Source organism: Dipodomys spectabilis, unplaced genomic scaffold (assembly GCF_019054845.1).
Source record: "Dipodomys spectabilis isolate Male_0828 unplaced genomic scaffold, ASM1905484v1 ptg000018l, whole genome shotgun sequence".
Taxonomy (NCBI): Eukaryota; Metazoa; Chordata; class Mammalia; order Rodentia; family Heteromyidae; genus Dipodomys; species Dipodomys spectabilis.
In genome coordinates, this window is record NW_024870695.1 from 3,536,086 (window position 1) to 3,559,858 (window position 23,773).

A 23,773-nucleotide genomic window follows, 5' to 3' on the forward strand; every position below is an offset into this window, starting at 1 on the left:
GGAAGGTGCACATCAAGTCCTTGTGGAGGAAAATCAAGGCCAACTGGGCTTCTGGGAAGCTGCTAGTTATAGTGCAATACTTGCCAGAATAAACATCTTCCAATGAGAATTACAGGAGAATGTGGCAGGAGAATTGTAACTTTTAGGCCAGATTGGGCTACATGGCAAGACTCTATCTCAAAGGGGGTGAGGGGAGGGAGAAGGAATGGGATAGAATATGAACATTACAGATCAGATTTACATGTTCATATTTCTTTCTGTCCTTCTTTCTTTTCTTTTCTATTTTTTTTTTTTTTTTTGGGTCCGGTCATGGGGCCTGAACTCTGGGCCTGGGTGCTGTCCCTCAGCTCTTCAGCTCAAGGCTAGCGCTCTACCACTTGAGCCACAGCGCCACTTCCGGCTTTTTTCTTTTTGCTTATGTGGTGCTGAGGAATCGAACCCAGAGCCTCTGGCATGCAAGGCAAGCACTCTACCACTGAGCCACCTTCCCAGTCCTCTTTTCTTTTCTTTTTGCCAGTCTTGGAGCTTGAACTCAGGTCCTGGGTGCTGTCCCTAATCCTCTTTGTGTTCAATGCTAGCACTCTACTACTTGAACCACAGAGCCATTTCCAGCTTTTTTGAGTAGTTTATTGAAGATAAACGTCTCATGGGGACTTTTCTACACAGGCTGGCTTTGAACCACGATCCTAAGATCTCAGCCACCTAAGTAGCTAGGATTACAGGCATGAGCCATGGGCACCAGGCTCCATGTTTATATAACTGTTTAAAACACATGGGGGGGGGGGGGGGGCCTGGAAAGTTGGCTCAGTGGCAGAGCGCTTGCCTTGCATGCATGAGGCCCTGGGTTTGATTCCTCAACACCACATAAGCAAAAAGAAAAAAGCCGGAAGTGGCGCTGTGGCTCAAGTGGTAGAGCGCTAGCCTTGAGCTGAAGAGCTGAGGGACAGTGCCCAGGCCCAGAGTTCAGGCCCCACGACTGGACCCAAAAACAAAACAAAACAAAACACATAGGGTTGAGGAGTCACTCGAGTTATGCAGTACCTGCCTAGCAAGCACAAAGCCCTAAGTTCAAATCCCAGTACCACCAAAACCAAAAACAACACCCCTCAAAAAAAGCACCCAGGCCCAGAGTTCAGGCCCTATGACCGGACCCCCCCACCCAAAAAAAAATATAGCTGACTGTATCCTCCCCCATGTGTTTCTACAAAGAATTTCGAGATCAGTGGCATTTCCCATGTACAAGTTTGAACATTCAAGACACTGCCCTTCTTTAACCAATAGCTATCTGTTTTCTTATGCTTTTCCACTAATTTTGTTAAATGCTCATGTAAAAACTTCAGCACATACTTATTGGGGACGGAGGCGGGGACAGCTTCTGTTATGATGGTGAACAAATCTGACTGGAGCTTGCCCCTCTTTGGGGGTTCCTCTGGGACAAACACAGGCACTAATTGTAAGGACAAGAACCAGTCCTAGGGGTGACAGGGCAGGGAAGAAGGGGTTTCCATTAGGTAACCCAGAAAGGAGGCCTATTTGAGGAAGGATATCTTGACTGAAAAGATACTACTCACAAGAAAGCCCATTTTCCAAGAGTACATGCATATAATTTGCTAGACAAACAAAACCATTGAAAAAGTAGGCTAAAAAGTTCCAGATCACAGCAATCATCCTGTCTGGCAGGGCCAATAACAGGAACTGTCTATCATCTTGAACCAGAAAATTCCTAATTGGGGCTTTCAAAGCAGTCTTTATCTCAAGCAAGACATCATTAGGCTTAGAGCCATGCCTGCAAAATCAAAGTACTTGGACTCCAGTGCCCACCATGGAAGGCTCTCCACCACAGCAGCAACACCTTGTGAAGACCATATCTGCTCTAGCAGAGGTGATGACAGGGAACCTAAGAGGCTTTGGATACCAGTCCCCATGGCTTCTCTCACTGAGCTCAGCACTAAGGGACTACATGGCCAGTGCTACCCTAGCAAGCTTGATGTGACGGCATGTCCTTTTGCACATGAGAAAACCACATATCAACATCAGAACCCAGTGAGAGCCCAGAGGAGAAAGCTTCTCTTAAATATTAACTACTGAAGGTTACAAAGGATTCAAAAGTGCCTGCAACAGGAGGGGCTATTACCTAATCACTAAAAGACTAAAGTCCTTATGGAAATTTTTCTCTCCTGAGAGCAGGCCTCCAATCATGTAACAAAAGGCATTTAGTTCAGTATGAAGGGGGAGGAGGCCACTCTATCCATGGAACTCTGATTCCACTTCAGCAGAATGACTTGCAGCCCTTTTGCCCACCCACAAGACTTTTGCTGATTCAAGACAGTAGTTCTGAGTAAGGTTACCCCCAGCTTGAGAAGACTGCTCTCACTACGCTTGAGATTTCCACCTTGTTCCTTTTACCATGTAGAATCAAGTAACCTCTAAATTTGAGGAATACTCAGTCCTTTGTAGTGGCAGAACAAGTATAATAAAACCATAAGCTCATACCAGGCTTCAGTGACACACCCCATACAAATCTATGAGATTCTATTTCTAATTAACCAGCAAAATGCCAGAAGTGGAGGTGTGGCTCAAATGATGAGTGCCAGCTTTAAGCAGAAAAGCTAAGCTATGAGTTCAAGCCTTAGTACTGGCACAAACCCCTTCCCCCAAAACTACAACTTACTTTCTCTTTCTCTCTCTCTCTCTTCCCTCCCCCCTCTCTTTTTCTTTCTTTTTTTTTTTTTTTTGCTAGTCCTAAGCTTTGAACTCTGGTTTCAGCACTATGCCTAAACTCCTTTTGCTCAAGGCTAGCACTCTACCACTTGAGGTACAGTGCCACTTCGGGCTTTTTCTGTGACTAAGAGATAAGAGTCTTATGGACTTTGCTGACTGGGCTGGCTTCAAATCTTAGATCTCAACCTCTTGAGAAGCTAGGATTACAAGTGTAACCACCAGCACCCAGATAAAACCACAATTTTCTCCATTCCTAAATCAGGTTTTTTCCCCCCAAACCAAAAAAAGTTTGAATTATTTATTCAGAGTCCAAGATGTTTTTGTCTCATTTCAAGTGAACCTACTATATTCTGGGTCACTCTTAGTTATAGCAAGGAAGAGGAAAGACCCTGAGACCATAATCTCTTTCTGTCTTTTCCTGTCATGGGGCTTGAACTCAGAGCATAGGTGCTGTCCCTGGGCTTTTGTGCTCAAGACTAGCACTCTGCCAACATTACAAGCATGAGCCACCAACACCAACAGTCACTATCTAGCATTACAATCAGGTAACGTAGTATTATTGTAATATATATTACATATTGTAACTATAGTTTATATAATATAGTATTATACTATAATAACAGCCTTTTTCCTTTTTTTTGTTGGTTGTGGTGCCTGAACTCTGGGACTGGGCCCTGTCCCTCAGCTCTTCAGCTCAAAGCTAGCACTCTGCCACTTGAACCATAGCACCACTTCCGGTTTTTTTCTGCTTATGTGGTGCTGAGGAATCGAACCAGGGCCTCATGCATGCAAGGCAAGCTCTCTGACATTAAGCCACCTTCCCAGCCCAACAGCCTTTTTCTTTTTTCTTTTTTTTTTGGGTCCGGTCGTGGGGCCTGAACTCTGGGCCTGGGCGCTCTCCCTCAGCTCTTCAGCTCAAGGCTAGCACTCTACCACTTGAGCCACAGCGCCACTTCCGGCTTTTTTCTTTTTGCTCATGTGGTGCTGAGGAATCGAACCCAGGGCCTCAGGCATGCAAGGCAAGCGCTCTACCACTGAGCCACCTTCCCAGCCCCAGCCTGTTTTCTTAAGGTCTGGAAATTGGCAAAAAACAAAAACGAAAACAAAACAAAAGAAAAAAACCTATTATATTTTGTTTTGCTTTTAAATTACAAAAAAAATATACATGACACAAAATTCACCACTTTAACATTTTTTCCTTCAGTTGTAGGGCTTGAACTTTAGGCCTGGGCACTGACCCTGAGCTCTTCAGCTCAAGAAGAGTGCTCTACCACTTGAGCCACAGTGCCACTTCCAGTTTTCTGGTGGTTAATTGGAGATTTAAGAATCCCATGGACTTTTCTCCCCGGGCTGGCTTTGAATGGTAATCCTCCAATTTCAGACTCCTGAGTAGCTAGGATTATAGGTATGAGCCGCTGGCACCCCTCTTTCACTTTAATTTTTTTGGTAGCACTCAGGTTTGTACTCCGGGCTTTGAGTTTGCTAGCAGGTGTTCTATAGCTTAAGCCACACCTCCAGCTTTTTTTGCTTTAGTTACTTTTCAAGTATGGTGTCACATTTATGTCCAGGCTAGCCTAGACTTCGATCCACCTATTTATGCTCCCACATAGCTGGGATGACAGGTGCCACATTCAGCCTTTTATTGGCTCAGTTCAATCTTCCCCATCTCCACTCCTGAGTAGCTAGAATTACAGGCAGGAGACATGCACCCCACTTTAACAATTTTTAAGCATATAATTTTATGGCAGCAAGTACAGAACTCTCTCACCTTCCCTGCACTTTAATTAAACATTAACTGCTCATCCCCTCCAAACCCCTGCAACTACCATTCTAATTTTTGACTGTATCACATAGGATTTGACCTTTTGTACTTGGCTTATTTCACTCAGCATACTGTCTTCAAGATCCAGCCATAGGGGCTGGGAAGGTGGCTCAGTGGTAGCGTGCTTGCCTTGCATGCATGAGGCCCTGGGTTAGATTCCTCAGCACCACATAAGCAAAAAGAAAAAAGCCGGAAGTGGCGCTGTGGCTCAAGTGGTAGAGCGCTAGCCTTGAGCTGAAGAGCTGAGGCACAGCGCCCAGGCCCAGAGTTCAGGCCCCACAACCGGATCCCCCTCCCCCCCCCTAAAAAAAAAAAGATCCAGCCATATTGTACCATGTCAAAATTTTTTCTTTTTTAAAAAAAATTTTTGTAAGGGTGATTGCAATTACATAAGTAAGGTAATGAGTACATTTTTTTTTTTGTCGGTCATGGGGCTTGAACTCTGTCTGGGATTGGGCACTGTCCTTGAGCTCTTCAGCTCAAGGCAAGTGCTCTACCGCTTGAGCCACAGTGCTACGTCCTGTTTTCTAGTGCTTTATTGGAGATAAGAGTCTCACAGAGTTTCCTGCCTGGGCTGGCTTTAAACTGTGAACCTCAGCTCTCAGCCTCCTAAGTAGCTAGGATTACAGGTGCAAGCCACCGGCGCCTGGCATATGAGTACATTTCTTGTTGAGCATTGTTATCCCCTCCATTTTCTCTCCTACTTTCCCTCCCCCACCCCCCAAATTTTGTTTTCATGGCTGAAATAACATTCTACTGTATGTGATTGTGTGTATGCATGTATGTGTGTGTCACATTTTGTTTACCCATTAAACTTTTCAATGGACATTTGGGTTGCTTCTACCTGTTAGCAACTGTAGATAATGATGCTATGAATATTTATGTACACATACCTGCTTTAGTCTGGGGCTTTTTAATTCTTTAAGATGTATGCCCACCAGTGGAAATGCTTGATCATACAGTAATTAAGTTCAATTCAAAATAAGTTATGATATGCCAGGTATCAGGCTCACACCTGTAATCCTAGCTACTTAAAAGGCAGAGATCTGATGATCATGATTCAAAGCCAGCCCAGGCAGGAAATCCAATGAGACTCAACTCCAATTAACTACCAGAAAAGTAGGGCATAGAGCCGTGGTAGAGCATTAGCCTTGAGTACAAAAGTTCAGAGATAGCACCTAGGCCCTAAGTTCAAGCACCAGGGCAAGCATCAAAAAGAAAAATGAACTGATATCTAAGCATTCTATCCCACTGGTATTAGCCTAAAATGAATCCATTAATTCACTAAAATATACACTGAGCAACTCCTATGTCCCAGGCACAAAATGAGGCACTAAGAATACAAGTTAAACACAGATCTTGCTTATATGAAAAAGATTATAAATAAGTAAATGACAAATATACAAAATAGGGGTAGAGGGTGGCTTAAGTGATAGAGTGCCTATCTAGAAAGCTTAAGATCCTGAATTCAATTCCCAGTACTTCTGATAAACAAATACATCTATACAAGATAGCACTGTAGGGTAGGGAAGTTGGTTCAGTGGTAGAGTGCTTGCCTCGCATGCATGAAGCCCTGGGTTCGATTCCTCAGCACCACATAAGCAGAAAAAGCTGGAAGTGGTGCTGTGGCTCAAGTGGTAGAGTGCTAGCCTTGAGCTGAAGAGCTGAGGGACAGCACCCAGGCGGGGTTCAGGCCCCATAACTGACCAAGAAAAACAACAACAACAACAACAACAAAAAGAATACACAAGGCTGGGAATATGGCTTAGTGGTAGAGTGCTTCCCTAGCATGCATGAAGCCCTGGGTTCAATTCCTAAGAACCACATAAACAGGAAAAGCCAGAAGTGGCACTGTGGCTCAAGTGGTAGTGCTAGCCTTGGGCAAAAGCTCAGGGACAGTGCTCAGGTCCTGAGTTCAAGCTCCAGGACTAGCAAAGAAGGAAGGAAGGAAAGAAGGGAGGAAGGGAGGGAGGGAAAGAAAGAAAGAAAGAAAGACACACAAGACAATTAAGTGTGATGGTGACTATGTGGGCAATAAATTGCGGGAAGTGCCTGATCTGAAATCTGAAGAATGGAACAGAGCCAAGCACAGGAGATTTGAGGCGAGCAATCTAGGCAGAACACTCACTGGAATAGGAAGATATCTAAAGATCAGAAATCCAAATAATGTGGCAGAAGCCTAGGGAACAAAGCGACTGAGAGTGAATCTCAGTGACTGAGATTCAAAGGCCAAAAGATAAGACAAGTCAGGAGAAAGAATTCTTACATAGATGTTACAGATTTGACAAGTGTCAAAGTGCTTCTTAGAAACTTTGGTCTTGGCTATATTTCCCTATCTATTCGTGAAATCTGAAATGAATAACTAATGAAGCTCAGTAGGAGAAAATCTAGATTCCTTTTTTAAAGAGCAGATGGACAAGTGGTAAGATTCCCCCACTTTCAACAGCCAGGGGCCCTCAAGAGTAGGTATATATTGAAGAATACCACAAGAAGGGTAGTGGTTGCCCACCTATAATCCTAGGTAGTCAAGAGACTTGAGATCTGAGGATAACAGTTCAAAGTCAGCCTGGAACAAGAATGTCTGTGATACTCTCATTTCCAATTAATCAGCTGAAACTGGAGCTGTGACTCAAATGGTAGAGGCCCAGCCTTGAGTGGAAAAAGCTAAAGGACAGTGCCCTGAGTTCAAGCCCTCATATGGGCACAAAGGGGGGAAAAGGGTGACGGTAATGGCATTAAGTTCTGGGTTCAAAACCCATTCTGCATCTAACATACAAAGATGAGAACAGTCTGAAGCTGGCTATGAGTTACATACAGGAAATACAGACATAAGCATTCAGAACACTCGCAAGGCAGAACAAATAAATACCAGCAATCATTATTAAAGAAGCCTTAGGGTGCTGTTCCTTCCTGGGAACCCCTGCTGAGCACAGCTCTCTACAACCCTTGCCACTACGGTGTGGATAATTTCTGCAGACCACGGTTCCTCTGGGGAGACATGACCTTCACAATTAGGAATTAAGAAACTAAGAAGTCACAAGGCAAGACCACCAGCCTTTCTACATGTCCCAGTCTTTACCTGGGACTATGTGGATCCTGACACGGTGTGCAGAGGCAATTATCTCGTTGAATACATGGAGTGTCTCACAGAGGAGAGCTAACTTGTCTAAAGCCACAGTAAGGGTCAGAATCTGAACTTAGTATCCTTTCATTCTTTCCAGAACACCGGGAATCATCACAATCACCCACCTGCCCTGCCAATAGAAATGTAAAATTACATTCCACAGGAACCCAAACTGGTGTTTCCAATCCAGCAACTTGCCAAAGTGAAGAAGGCACAGAGCTGCACTGGCCTCACAGCGGACCAGAGGATCCCTTAACTCCCAGAACCTCGAAGTACAGGCACTGGGCCAAAAACCCGACAATGCAACATCTGTCTCCTGGATTTGGGCGTGCCAGATTGCAGACAAACAGGGATATCTGGGCACATGCAGACACCACGTTCACAGGGCTGGGAAAGCGGGCCTTCAGAAGGGAGGCTGGAGGGGGGGGGGCGCCTTCATTTGGGACTCTGCTGTTCTCAGCCGGGGTCTCTCTCGGAGTCTCACTTCCCTCTTGTGCAAAACGGGGGTGAATATTTGCTAGCGCCCTACCAGCAGCGTAGGAGTGCGGGTCCACAGATCAAGGTGAGGGTAGGTCCTCCATTCCAAAAGGTACAAGGCTTAAAACACGGTTCCGCAAAAGCGGCTACTTTTACCTATACAGTAAATCTTCACATCCGCACCAAAGGCGACCGGCCACGGTCTCCGTGACACCCATGTGCCCAGCACCGGGGCGCCGAGGCCCAGGCGCTCACCAACCGCTCCCGCGTGGTTCCCGCTGCGCAGCGGCGTGCGAACAGGAAAGCAAAGACCCTGAAGCACCCGCGGGAACGGAAGGCCGGAAGGCTGCCCACCTACCGGAATACGGCGGGCCCCCACGTGTCGGGCGACGCTTTAGCCTTAAATTGCTGCCGGTCTCACCGGGACCCAGACACCCGCCGACTGGTACTTTTGAGACCGCCACGTGACCCGCTGCACCCGCCAAGAACACAAACTTGGCGCGTAGCTGCTCACGACTTACAGGACGCTTTGGAGCTCACCGCCCCCCACCCCCTGGGCCCGCCTCCAGAAGAGACCAATCAGAGATCCTACCCAGACAGAGCCCGCCCTCACACGCCCAGGCATCATTGGTTGTGGGGAAAGAGTGGGCGGAGCTAGCAGCTATTCACAACGGGCTGGGCCTAGCCGGGCCTTAAGGGACCGTTGAGCTTGGAAGTCGGGAGGTGGGGGAGGGAGAGAGGTTTCCTGGAAGAAGCCATTTAAGTTCTCGGATTGTGGAGTGAATTTTATAATTTATCTTTGTAACTTTTCCACAGTTCTCCTGTCTGTTAACAGGTGGTCATTTGAATAGGACCATCGTGGGTTCTAACTGACACTAACAGGAATGGAATCCTAGACTGGTCCATTTTGCCTTTTTATCTTTTGGTTTTTTTCCATCATTGATTTGGAAACAATTCTGCTTTTCAGGGCTGTGAAGAGGATTAAAACACTGAGCATATATAACAAGGACTTGGTAAATACTAGCTTTTGTTAATAATAGCTTGATCCAGTTGTGGTGGTGTATGCCTGTAATCTCAGCACTCAGGAGGCTGAAGCAGAAGGCTCTTGAGTTCCAGGCCAGCCTGGGCTGCATGGAGAGACCCTGTCTCACAAGAACCAAAGTAGCAGAAGTAAAGCCTGCCTAGCATATGCAAGGACATGGGTTCCGTTTGCTGTGCACGCACACAGATACACACAAATGAATAAACATTTCAAAAGCTGTACAATACAGCGGTGGGAAAGTTGGCCACTAGAAATGGTGCCCACCAGCTAGACATTAGCTAGAAATGAGAAAAATAGGTGTATCCATCTGTTTTTCCAAAAAGTCAGGTGCTGATGTCTCATGCCCTTAATTTTAGCTACTCAGGAAGCTGAGGGTGGTAGTCTGAAGCCAGCCTGGGGTAGGAAAGCCCGTATGATTCTTCAATTAACCACCAAACACCAGAAGGGGAACTGTGGCTCAAGTGGTAGAGTGCCAGCATTGAAAAAGCTAAAGGACAGCACCCAAACCCTGAGTTCAAGCCTGAGTACTGACACACATACACAAACACAAAAAGTTTATTTAGCTGATGGTTGTGAGTGTTTTAAGGGCGGGGCATTAGGTTCTGGTGAAGAATCCATTTGTATGGCACTACAATGGCAGTAACAACAGATGACACTACAGAATATGAAGCCAGAGGGTTCAAGGATTAAGCTCTTGCAGTGATTTACCACTCTCTCTAAAACTAACTTAGGATCCCTTTAAAGCTACCCTGATCACTTGGAAAGGCAGTCACCTCTTAAAGGTCCTATCACCTTTTAATATCATGTCACAAGCTTCTAACACATGAACACTGGGAAAGACACAAACCAAGCCCCCGAATAATAGCAATGACCAGAGTGGTATCAGCCTAGCTTAATATCAGCTTTGATTTTTTTCCTAAAGGTATGTAAAGGTAAGAGAGAAATGAATATGATATGTAGCCTTGAGTAAGTCACTTGACCTAGCTGAACCTTGGTCAAGGTCACATTGGTTTCCACTCATTTTCTTACTGTCTTCTCTTGAACTTGGGACTCCTAGACTCCATCTATGGTCTTTGTTATTCTCTTTCCCAATCTCCTCAGACCAGCTCATCCACTCTTCAGACTGACACACAAATGATGGATGAGAGCTAGAGACAAATCTTGGAGTAAGAGTGTGAGTAGAAGTTGGGGTCAGCCGGGCGCCGGTGGCTCACGCCTATAATCCTAGCTACTCAGGAGGCTGAGATCTGAGGATCGCGGTTCAAAGCCAGCCTGGGCAGGAAAGACCGTGAGACTCCTATCTCCAATAAACCACTAGAAAACAGGAAGTGGGGCTGTAGCTCAAGTGGTAGAGCGCTCGCCTTGAGCTGAAGAGCTGAGGGACAGCACCCAGGCCCAGAGTTCAAGCCCCATGACCGACAAAAAAAAAAAAAAAAAAAGAAGTTGGGGTGAACAAACTGGGGGAAGATGAGTGCAGTAAGGCAAACAAGACTAGGCTGTCCATTGCTGCATTCCCACATCAGGCCACCTGTCTTTTTACTAGTCAGCAAAAAAAAAAAAAAGGAACTTGAAACTCTACTGTCATCATTTCTTTGTGTTACCCTGTGAAAGCATCATATAAATATAAAGCACATTTCTACTTCCCATCATGACCTAGTGGAAAGGACTGGGTTAACAAGTAGAAAACTGGGTAAAGCATAGTATCATTTTGCAGACATGGAACAAGAGGCAGAATAGAACCAGGATGCTTGAAGAAAGCAAACTAATCAAGAGGATCCTATGACTTCCTTGACTGGGTGCTTGGAGGCCTCTGAGAAATGGAAGCTACAAGGAGGCAGGGCTGAACAGGGGCTGCTGGTCTCACTGTGTTGAGCAGTAGACATCAAACCTGGCAAGTCTGTGGCACAGACAGGAAGGAGTTATGCAGATGATAAGCACTGGAAAACTGTATGGGGTTCCTTCAAGTTCTTGCCAAGAACTACATGTTGAAAACTCAAAGAACTATAAGCTAAAATTCCCAGGGATCACACCAGATAGGAAGATGTTCAATTTCTGACAAGCTGGAGTATGAGCCAGGGTATACAGTAGGGTCCTGAAAGCATGCCTTAGTAATAAATCTAAACAACCCCTGCAGTTAATCACTCTACATTTGTTCTTAGCAAAGCTATAAAATAAGCTTCAGACAGAAACAGCAAGGCTATAAAAGACTCAGCCCCATCACCAAACAGCGGGACCTAATGAATTTTATAGAGCACCCCACACTGCAAAAGTAAGTCGCCCATACTTTTTTTCCTTTATTTTTGTCAGTCATGGGGCTTGACCTCTGGGCATGGGTTCTTCAGCTCAAGGCTAGCGTTCTATCACTTGAGCCACAGCACCGCTTCTGCTTTCTAGTAGTTAATTGGAGATAAGAGTCTCATAGACTTTCCTTCCCGGGCTAGCTTTGAACCACGATCCTCAGATCTCAGCTCCCTGAGTAGCTAGGATTATACTTGTGAGCTACCGGTGCCTGGCCACCCATACTTTTCAAGTTACCAAGGAAGATAGATATACCAAGATGGATCAAATCCTAGGTCAAATGCATCAACCAACTTCAAAACCTTGAATTCATACAGTAGTGTTCTATCATGGAATTAAATCAGCAATGGAAAGAGATTATGATTATGAGATAAAGAGATCATGAAAATCCCAAACACTTAAAGACTTAAATAACCTACTCTATAAAGTACATTTTAAAGAGCATCTTGGGAGAAAAACATTTTAAATACATCAAAATGAATGGAAATAGAAATAATGCCAAGTGCCATTTGGTCACTCCTGTCATCAGCTTCTCAGGATCTGAGATTTGAGGATCATAATTTAAAGCCAGCCCGTGCATGAAAGTCCATGAGACTCTTATCTCCAATTATCCACCAAAAGAGCCATAAGTGAAACTATGGCTCAAGTGGTATAGCTCTAGTCTAGAACAAAAAAACTTAGAGAAGCTGGGTGCTGATGAGTCATATATGTAATCCTAGCTACTCAGGAAGCTGAGATCTAAGGGCTGCAGTTCAAAGACAGCTGGAGCAGGAAAATCAGACTCTATCTCCAATTAACAAACTAGAAAACTGGAAGTGGAGCTGCTCAAAGTGGCAGAGTGCTAGCCTTGAGCAAAAAAGCTCAGGGACAATGCCCAGGCCCCGAGTTCAAGCCACACAACTCGCTAGGGCTTGCCTAGCATGCATGAAGCCCTGGGTTTGATTCCTCAGTACCACATAAAAAGAAAAAGCCAGAAGTAGTACTGTGGCTCAAGTGGTAGAGTGCTAGCCTTGAGCAAAAGAAGCTCAGGAACAGTGCCCAGGCCCTGAGTTCAGACCTCAGGACTGGCAAAACAAACAACAAAATGAAACAATGCTCAGGAACAGCGCCCAGGCCTTGAGTTCAAGCCCCAGGATATACACACACATATACATGCACACAGAGAAAATGGAAATAGTGCCCTCGTACATTGTAAAAACTTAGAGAACATGTCAGGCATCAATAACTCATGCCTGTGATCCTAGCTACTCAGGTTGTTGAGATCTTAGTATGCTAGTTTGAAGCCAGCATAAGCAGAGAAATCCATGAGATTATTTCCAACTACCTAGCAAAAACACTGGAAAATATAGCGCACCAGTCTTGAATTAAAAAAAAAATAAGTTCAAGAGTTCAAGTCCAGGGCTGGGAAGGTGGCTCAGTGGTAGAGTGCTTGCCTTGCATGCCTGAGGCCCTGAGTTAGACTCCTCAGCACCACATAAGAAAAAAGAAAAAGGGCTGGGAAGGTGGCTCAGTGGTAGAGCGCTTGCCTTGCTTGCTGGAGGCCCTGGGTTCGATTCCTCAGGACCACATAAGAAAAAAGCCAGAAGTGGCGCTGTAGCTCAAGTGGTAGAGCGCTGGCCTTGAGCTGAAGAGCTGAGGGACAGCGCCCAGGCCCAGAGTTCAGGCCCCACGACCGGACCCACCCCCCCCCAAAAAAAAAGAGTTCAAGTCCAAATATGGACACGCACACATACACACACACACACACACACACACACACACACACACACACACACAAAACACTAATTCTATATCAATTCTACACAATCTTGTTAAATCCCCCAACCTCTAAACTGATTCATAAATAATGAGATCAGGGTCTTGAAGCAAATGAAATAAAGATTTCTTAATTTTGCCAAGCAGAATGGTGTAAGCTATTATCTCAGGCAGAAGCAGTCTTAGGAGGGTTTTATAGGAAAGTCCAGGAACAAAAAGCTTCTAGATATGAATGCACAGCTGATGACTGACTTCAGACTAGATGGTGGCCTTGGGCTTCTCATTTCTTGATATATTGGCTTGTCTCTAGAGTTGAATTCCTTGTTGTCCTGAATGTTCTTTCATTCCATGGTCATTAAGATAAAGAGAGGAGTTTGCCTGCAGCCATAAAGACATTCCTTCAAGTAGGAAAGGCAGGGTGGAGAGCATACACACACACACACACACACACACACACACACACAGACACACACACACACACACACACACACACACACACACACACACACACACACACGCCCCCCCAGCATACCTTGTTTCTTTAAAATGTATAAAACTAAAAGTATCCTGATTAGTTATTAAACTAAAATTACAGTTGTAAACATTCAAGTGTCTGTTCCTGACAAAGTGATTGTATCATTACAAGAAATTGCTTTAAAAAAAAAAATGGAGAGGCTGGGAAAGTGGCTCAGCAGTAGAGCACTTGCCTCGCATGCATAAAGCCCTGGGTTCCATTCCTCAGCACCACATAAACAGAAAAGGCTGGAGTGGAACTATGGCTCAAGTGGTAGACCACTAGCCTTGAGCAGAAGAGCTCAAGGACAGCACCCAGGGCCTAGAGTTCAAGCCCTACAACTGAAAAAAAAATTTAAAGAAAAAATTGGAGCCATGAGCTGATGGCTTACACCTGTAATCCTAGCTACTAAGGAGGCTGAAATCTGAGGATCACAGTTCAAAGCCAGTCTGAGCAGGAGAATGTGTGAGACTCTCCAGTAAACACCAGAAAACTGGAAATGGCGTTGTGCTCAAGTGGTAGAGCACTTGCCTTGAGCTAGAGCTGGAGGACAGCACCAGACCCAGAGTTCAAGCCCCATCACCGACAAAACAAAAATAACAACAACAAAAAAAACTGGAATGTTTCCAAGCTCCCTTTATGATGTCACTCTCTATTGCCATGGTAACAAAGGCAGATGAAGATGATGCCTATAAGGCCACCATGAGGTGGACACTTGTAATCACAGGACTCAGGAAATAGAGACAAGACTGCAAGTTTAATGCCAGACTAGGATACATTTGTGAGTTGAAAGCCAGCTTGGGTTTGCTTCAAAATAAATAAAAGAATACCAAAAAATACAAAAAAAAAATATCTACAGACAAATATCTTTAATATAGAATCTATAGGATGTATCATAAACTAGGACATCGTGCTGGAGTGATGGTTCAGTAGTATAGCACCTGCCTGGCCAAATGCAAGGCCCAGAGTTTAAACCTGTAAGCCTCAGTACAAAAAAAAACAAAAAAAGCCTGGCTATAACTCTGTAGCCAGACATATGCTTAGCATGTGTGAGACCATGGATTTAATCCCTAGCACCAAAATAATAAAAATGTGTTAGCATATAAATAATTATATACCATAATATATATTTGGTGGTGAAACCTTGTAACTTTAACTAAGCTAAGTCACAGGCAGGAGAATCCAGCTCCAGGCCAAACCTTGAGATCCTATCCAAAAGATAAAGCACAGTGAAGAGCTAGGGCTGGAGGTGTAAAGCGGTAGATTGCCTGTTTAGAAAGTTCAAAGCCCTCAGTATTTCTTTTAACCAGTGTGTATAGGGTGGTGTTTAGGGGCATAGCTCAAGTAGTAGAGTGTGAGGCCCTGAGTATGCCCAGTATGGCAAAAACTAACACCCCAGAATTGTTTTTTAAAAAAAAGAAAGCTAGCAAAGTCTAGGTAGACAATATTTATTGACACTGTTTTATACCTGACCAAATGAGTAACATTCCAAAAGCAAAGATGTCAAAACAGCTCTACAATGCTGGATATGGTGGTGTATACTTGTGTGGCATCCAGGCACTGGGGAGTCTGAGGCAGGAGAATCACAAATTCTAGGCCAGCCTGGGCTACATACAGAGACCCCCTGACTCAAACACACACACATACACACACACACACACACACACACACACACACACACACACACACACACACACACACACAGGGCAGCTCATGCCTGTTATAATCCTAGCTACTTTGGATGCTGAGATCTGAGGATCAAGGTCCAAAGCCAGCCTGGGCAGGAAAGTCTCTGAGATTCTCATCTCCAATTAACCATCAGAAAACCAGAAGTGGTGCTGTGGCTCAAAATGGTAGAGCACTAGCCTTGAGCAAAACAGGGTCAATGCCCAGGCTGTGAGTTCAAACCCTATGACGACGACCACCACCATCACCACCACCACACATACAAACACACACACACACACAAACACACACACACAAATCCAGTTTTCACAATTACATTGTAGTATTTAAAGGGAAATATACAAAGAACAAGGGAAGAGATTGATACAATCAAAAGCAGTTTCTTTAGAAAAATGAATAAAATTTAGCTGAGTGTGGTGACTCACGTCTGTAATGCCAGCTATTTTAGAGGATGAAATTAGATCACTTGTTGCTGTCAGCCTAGACAAAAGAAAGTTTACTGAGCTACCCATCTGGACAACGACAACAAAAAATCTAAGTGTGGGGCTGGGAAGGTAGCTCAGTGGTAGAGTGCTTGCCTTGCATGCCTGAGGCCCTGGATTCGATTCCTCTGCACCACATAAGCAAAAAGAAAAAGCCAGAAGTGGCGCTGTGGCTCAAGTGGTAGAACACTAGCCTTGAGCTGAAGAGCTGAGGGACAGAGCCCAGGCCCAGAGTTCAGGACCCACGACTGAACGCCACCCCCGCCAAAAAAAAAAACTCTAGGTGTGATTGTACACACCTAGTTGTCACAACAGCTACTGGGAGAAGCATAAATAGCAGTCCAGGCCAGCCCAGGTAAAAAACAAGATATAGTATCTCAAAAACAGAACAGTCAGGTGCTTGTGGCTAAGGCCTGAATCCTAGCTACTTAGGAGGCTGAGACTTCAGGATCATTGTTCTAAGCCAGCTTGGGCAGGAAAGTCCTTGATACTCTTATCTACAATTAATCACTGCAAAACTGGAGGTAGAGGGGCTGGGGAGTGCTTGCCTTGCATGCATGAGGCCCTGGGTTCACCTTGCATGCATGAGGCCCTGGGTTCGATTCCCCAGCACCACATAAGCAAAAAGAAAAAAGCCGGAAGTGGTGCTGTGACTCAAGTGGTAGGGCTCTAGCCTTGAGCTGAAGAGCTGAGGGACAGCGCCCAGGCCCAGAGTTCAGGCCTCACGACCGGACCCAAAAAAAAACCAAACAAACTGGAGGTAGAGCTGTGACTCAAAGTGGTAGAGCTCTAGCCTTGAGCAAAAGAGCTCAGGGACAATGTGTAAGGCCCTGTGTTCAAGCCCTATGACCAACCCCCCAAAAAAATCAAAGCAGGGATTGGTAGAGGACTTTGAGGCTGTGAGTTCAAGTTGTACCAAAAAAAAAAAATCCTACCCCCTAAAACACATAGTTGCACAGATAGGAGGCCACTTCACCTAAACTTGAATCAACTTTCTCAAACTACAATAGGTGACAGCAAGGTATACATTGTAGGGTCCACTCCAACAGGCTCTGGTCAGTTTTTTCCTTCTTTTATTCCTGTTCTAGCCTATCATTCCATCAGAACTGCTCCTGGTGAAATCTGCTTAGAAAATGACATACCTGTCTTCAAATGTGAACCCGCAAAGTACATGTGTTGGAAAGTTACTCCTCAAATTTGTATGTGATTAGTATTTGGAGGTGGTACCATTGGGAAGTAATTGGGATTAAATGAGGTCATGGGGGTGGGGCCTCCAAGATGGTCTTAATGGCTTTATGAAAGGAATTGCCATGGGATGCCTTCTGCCATGTTATGATGAAGCAGGGGGTCCTCACCAGACGCAGTACCATGTTCTGAGACTTCCCAGGTTCTAGAAACAGGAGCCAAATAAACTTCTACTTTTTGTCAGTGCATGGTTTCAAAGATTTTGGTATAGCCCACAGGAGATGCTTCTTTCCTATCCTGTGGACTAGAGGATTGTATCCTTAAATAGCTTTCCCTGGCCTGAACACCCTAATGGGTGTAGCTCAGTGGTACGGTGCTTACCATATGTGAGCCCTTGGATTTGATCCCCAGCACACCAATTAAGCAAATTTGCCCAGCACATGTTCCTCCCTGCTTTGAGCTTCTCATCAGAAAAATTCTGTCCTTACCCAAGGAATCCCTGATGACAGGATTTCAGGAAGAACTCATGCAAAGGGTAGGAAAAACTAGTCAAGCCAGAGTTTTAAATTCTTCCAAGTACAAACTGGAATAAGATATGGCAGTCAGTCTCTTGTAGGTAACACCAAAATCCCAGCCAGCCCCCTGTCCAAGGAGGCTGAAAACTAAACTAATATTCATTTCGTGTGTGTGTGTGTGTGTGTGTGTGTGTGTGTGTGTGTGTGTGTGTGGGTACTGTGACAAACTGAGGACTTTGCCCTCTCATTTGGCTTCTTTTGCTCAAGGCTTATGTTCTACCACTTCAGTGTCACTTTTCCATCTGGTGTTTGCTAGTTAATTGGGGATAAGAGTCTCACAGACTTTTCTGCCCAGGCTAGCTTCCAACTCAGAACCTCAGTCATGACTCCTCTCCCAAACTGGACTGACCTAGGCTCAGCAGCCTGAGCAGTGGTAGCTCTCAGTTGCTGCTCTATCCCCGTGGCCATAAAGATAGTCAGGACATGTGAGGCTGTGGGGCAAGGGAGGAGCTGGAATAAGTAGCAAAACAATATGTTTTAAATCAGGGACCACTTGGTGACAGAACTGATCACAAACCTGTGAACCATAGGCTCCTGGGTCCGCTATTCTTTTTTTTTTTTTGTCGGTCGTGGGGCTTGAACTCTGGGCCTGGGCGCTGTCCCTCAGCTCTTCAGCTCAAGGCGAGCGCTCTACCACTTGAGCTACAGCGCCACTTCCGGTTTTCTGGTGGTTTATTGGAGATAGGAGTCTCACGGTCTCTCCTGCCCGGGCTGGCTTTGAACCGCGATCCTCAGATCTCAGCCTCCTGAGTAGCTAGGATTACAGGCGTGAGCCACCAGCGCCCGGCTTCCGCTATTCTTTTTTATTTTGTTGTTCATGTGGTTTGAACTCAAGGCCTAGGCACTGTCCCTGAGCTTTTTGGCTCAAGGCCACTTTGAGCCACAGTGCCATCTTGGGTATTTAAGTGGTTAACTGGAAATAAGAGTCTCACAGAGTTTCCTACCTAGGCTAGCTTTCAACCATAATCCTCAGATCTCAGCCTCCTGTGTAGCTTGATTTATAGGTGTGAACATCATTACCCAGCTTTTCTTTTAAATTAGCTTATATCAGTTATACAAGGGAAAGGGTGTTGTTATATCACACACTTACACTATATTGTCAACCTTACCCCTTTTATTACATGCCCTTCCTCTCTACTCCCACTCTATTCTTTTTTTTTTTTTTTTGTCAGTCATGGGGCTTGAACTCTGGGCTTAAGTGCTGTTCCTGAGCTATTCAGCTCAAGGCGAACACTTTCCCACTTGCGCCACAGTGCCATTTCTGGTTTTCTGGTGGTTAACTGGAAATAAGAGTTTCATGGAACCAGGCACTGGTGGCTCATGCCTGTAATCCTAGCTATTCAGGAGGCTGAGATCTGAGGATCGAGGTTCAAAGCCAGCCCGGGCAGAAAGTCTGTGAGACTCTTATCTCCAATTAACCACCAGAAAAAACGAAAGTGGCATTGTGGATCAAATGGTAGAGTGCTCGCCTTGAGCTGAAGAGCTGAGGGACAGTACCTAGGCCCAGAGTTCAAGCCCCATGATCGATAAAACAAAACAAAATAACAACAACAAAAAAGAGTCTCATAGACTTTCCTGCCTGGCTGGCTTTGACCGTGATCCTCAGATCTCAGCCTCCTGAGTAACTAGGATTACAGGCATGAGCCACTGGTGCCTGGCTCTATTATTTCTTATCTAGGCAATTTCTATTCAGGACAGCTTCAGGGTCAAATTCTAGTTTATCCTTGAGGCTCACTACCTGCGTGTGCTCTTTGCCTGATTGTGTATCCAGATCTGAGTGCTCTGAGATGCTCATTTTCTTCTTCACAAGCTGGAGACCTTTTTCCCTGATGAAGTATCCCAGTGGGTAACCTATAATCTACAACAGGAAGGCCACAGGAAATGTGACTATATAGTCCCACCTTCAAGCCTCAGCATTGGAGTGTCTGAAATGATAGACATGAAGACTATCCCCTCTCTCTAGATCTGCAAGCATAAACTCCACCTATACTTAAAATCCCAGCTGAGTAATTCAAGTCTGGCTCACTTTAATATTTATTCCATCCATACCCATCTGTCAATATGGAAATCTACTACTCAGGACTCAGTCTCTGCTCTTGGTATTTCTGATTTTGAAAAATCAGGTGGATACCCCCTGGAGATCATGTAGTCTCTTGAATGAAAGTAATTATATACTTGGATGAACAATACTACTACACCAATCCTTGTTTTAAATTTTCTTATGATTCTCTGACCTAGTGATGGTTGTGTATCATTCACACTTCACTGAAGGCCAATTCCCTGATCTTCAACTTATCTGGGAAGAGCTGGCAATCACTTCTTAGTTGCTAGACCACTAGAGATTATGGTTATGTATATGCTTGTTTTCACATTATAGCTCTTCCTCCTACCGAATATGGAACTTTAGGTTTGTTATTTTATTTGAGACAGAATTTCACTATGTATTTGAGGCTGGCTTGGCATTCTCTATGTAGTTAAGACCCACTTCAAACTTTTGACCCTTCTGCCTAGACCTCTAGAGTACATGAGATTACAGGTATGTATAATACTTAATTAATCAACTTATTGTATATATTTTTGTGCCAGTCCTGGGGCTTGACTTCAAGGCGTGAACACTGCCCCTAAGATTTTTAATTTTTCCTAGCACTCTACCATAGTTCCACTTTTGGCTTTTTGGTGGGTAATTGGAGATAAGAGGCTCACAGATTTTCTTGCCTGCACTGTGTTCAAACTGGCTTCTCAGATCTCTGCCTCCTGAATAAATATTACAAGCTTGAGCCATTGGTGCTCTACTATACTCCCTTTTTAATTAATTAATTAATTAATTTATTTGGGTCCATTCGTGGGGCCTGAACTCTGGGCTTGGGTGCTGTCCCTCAGCTCTTTAGCTCAAGGTTAGCACTCTCTACTTGAGCCATAGCGCCACTTCTGTTTTTTCCTTTTTGCTTATGTGGTGCTGAGTAATCTAACCCAGGGCCTCAGGCATGCAAGGCAAGCGCTCTACCACTGAGCCACCTTCCCAGCCCAAGGGGCTTGAACTCTGGGCCTGGGTGCTGTCCCTGAGCTCTTCAGCTCAAGGCAAGCACTCTACTGTTGAGCCACAGTGCCACTTCCAGTTTTCTAGTGTTATGAATTGGAGATAAGAGTCTCATTTACTTTCCTGCCCGGGCTGGCTTTGAACCGCGATCTTCAGATCTCAGCCTCCTGAGTAGCTAGGATTACAGGTGTAAGCTACTGGTGCCCAGCTCTTTTAATTTTATTTTATATTTTATACATTTTCTACAGTTACATGAACAAGATAATGAGTACATTTCTTATCAAGCATTGTTGCCTCCTCCTTTGTTTTTCCTCTACTATCCCTTCCCTCCCACTTCCACATCTACACTCCCCACCCCCCAACTAAATTGTAAAATTTGTTGTTCAACAGCATCTTGTACATCTCATTGTTACAATGGGTCAACCTGTATCCCTATTTAAACATTTTGTTTTTTCCCTTCCCCTCCCAAAATTATACCGACATCAACTACAGTGAAAACTTGGATTATACTGTGGGGGAGTTCTTTTTATTTTTGACAGTACTGGAGATTGAAACCAGGCCCTTGCGTATGCTAGGCAAGTGCTTTACCACTGGGCTACACCCCAATCCCTATAGGTATGCTGGATGATTTCTGGCCTCAGTTTCCTTATTTATTCAATGGGAGAGGAAGTAAAAACCACTTATTTGTACTGTCCTGACACAGAATGAGCCAAAATAAGCATTTTTCTTGTTTCTGCTACATTGCAAGCATTCCTGTGCTATTATTATTTTATTACTCATTTCCTTCTTATGTCACACCAAATATATCTCTCTGGGAGATTTCCTTCAGCATCATCAACCTGGATATCATACGCATATTCAAATTTATTACCTACTTTCTTTCATAACTCATAATTTGCCTTATTATAACACACCGTCCAACTGTTTGTTTTACATTATCATTTCCATCTGTGGTATGCCTTTCTGCTTACTAGTAAATTAACTGTCTTAATTTTTTTTTTTTTTTTGTCGGTCGTGGGGCTTGAACTCTGGGCCTGGGCGCTGTCCCTCAGCTCTTCAGCTCAAGGCCAGCGCTCTACCACTTGAGCTACAGCGCCACTTCCGGTTTTCTAGTGGTTTATTGGAGATAGGAGTCTCACGGTCTCTCCTGCCCGGGCTGGCTTTGAACCACGATCCTCAGATCTCAGCCTCTTGAGTAGCTAGGATTACAGGCGTGAGCCACCAGCGCCCGGCAAAGGATCTTTTTTTTTTTTTTTTTTTTTTTTGGGTCCAGTCGTGGGGCCTGAACTCTGGGCCTGGGCGCTGTCCCTCAGCTCTTCAGCTCAAGGCTAGCGCTCTACCACTTGAGCCACAGCGCCACTTCTGGCTTTTTTCTTTTTGCTTATGTAGTGCTGAGGAATCGAACCCAGGGCCTCAGGCATGCAAGGCAAGCGCTTTTACCACTGAGCCACCTTCCCAGCCCTTCTGGTGGTTTTATTGGAGATAGGAGTCTCACGGTCCCTCCTGCCCGGGCTGGCTTTGAACCACGATCCTCAGATCTCAGCCTCCTGAGTAGCTAGGATTACAGGCGTGAGCCACCAGCGCCCGGCAACTGTCTTAATTTTTATATATGCTTATATTCCTAATGTTTTCTTTTTATCACTATTCTCTCAATATATCACCCTTTTTCCACTAGATTGCTTAGTGGATTCTTTAAAAATTTTTAAAAATTATTATTATTATTATTATTCATTGTTGGTGGTGGGGATGGTCATGGCGCTTAAACTTTGGGCTTGGGCACCATCCCTAAGCTCTTCAGTTCAAGGCAAGGGCTCTACCACTTGAGGCCACAGTGCCATTTCTGGCTTTTTCTGTTTATGTGATACTGAGGAATCATACCAGGGCTTCATGCATGCTAAGTCAGCACCCTACCACTATGCTACATTCCTGGTCTCCCTTAGCTTTTTTTTGCTTTTTTTTTTTTGTCAGTCATGGGGCTCGAACTCTGGGCCCAGGTGCTGTCCCTCAGCTGTTCAGCTCATGGTGAGCGCTCTACCACTTCAGCCACAGTGCCACTTCTGGCTTTTTCTGTTGTGATGCTGAGGAATTGAACTCAGGCCCTCATGCATGCAAGGCAAGCACTCTACCACTGAGCCACCTTCCTAGCCCTCCCTCAGTTTTTTTGAAAGGCAGGTATTCTACCACTTAAGTCACAGTTCCACTTTTGGAATTTTGGTGGTTAATTGGTTATGACTCTCACAGATTTGTCACCTATCCTGGTTTCAAACAATGATCCTCAGATCTCAGCCTCCTGAGTGGCTAAGATTGTAGGCATGAAACACCAGTACTCAGCAAGATCTTTGTTTTTTTTTGAGGGGGTCCGGTCATGGGCCCTGAACTCTGGGCCTGGGCACTGTCCCTCAGCTCTTCAGCTCAAGGCTAGCGCTCTACCACTTGAGCCACAGCGCCACTTCCGGCTTTTTTCTTTTTGCTTATGTGGTGCTGGGGAATCGAACCCAGGGCCTTAGGCATGCAAGGCAAGCGCTCTACCACTGAGCCACCTTCCCAGCCCCTCAGCAAGATCTTTCGTATACCTCAGCATACAGCAAGACATACTGAGTATGCAGTAAGTGTATAAGGAAGTGCTAAAACAGAACCTTTCATTTGGAAATCTCTAGAAATATCTTTGCTTCAAGAATTTGCAATATCCCTTGGTTTTGTTGACTATCTGTGCCAGGAGAGGCATAATCTTTTTGGTAGACTAATGAGGACTTGGTGAGGGGGTTTTTGTAGAATGGAATGACAATTACTGTGAGAAAAGATGCATGGGACTGCGTGTATACTGCATGAGAGCTGAGCGGGGTCACATGACAGAGAAGCAGGGGGAAGGAACTGAGAGCAGCAGATGCTAAGCTAGAAAGAACACCATGGCCAGATCAGCTGCTTTGAACCAGCCATTCCCATCTGCTATGTTGGAGGTCACTCCTTTTAATGGGCCTTCTGGATACTTCCTCTTGCCAATGTCAGTCTATCTGACCATGGACCTGACCTTTATGCCCATTCAGGGTCTGGAGGA

The 23,773-nt window shown here is 44.9% G+C and overlaps 1 protein-coding gene across 2 annotated transcripts in view; it reads right to left on the minus strand.

The window, feature by feature from the left end:
* The window catches only part of Shmt1 (serine hydroxymethyltransferase 1), a 29,774-nt gene extending 21,118 nt beyond the window's left edge, over positions 1-8,656 (minus strand). Inside the window, exon 1 of one of the 2 annotated variants that reach the window (XM_042673713.1) lies at positions 8,503-8,656. The gene's annotated coding sequence lies outside the window, so the exon portion shown is untranslated. Of the gene's footprint in view, positions 1-1,821; positions 1,834-8,502 lie in introns of those variants that run through there. The other variant, XM_042673714.1, reaches the window with a different exon arrangement.
* Between the last annotated feature and the right edge of the window lie 15,117 nt (positions 8,657-23,773).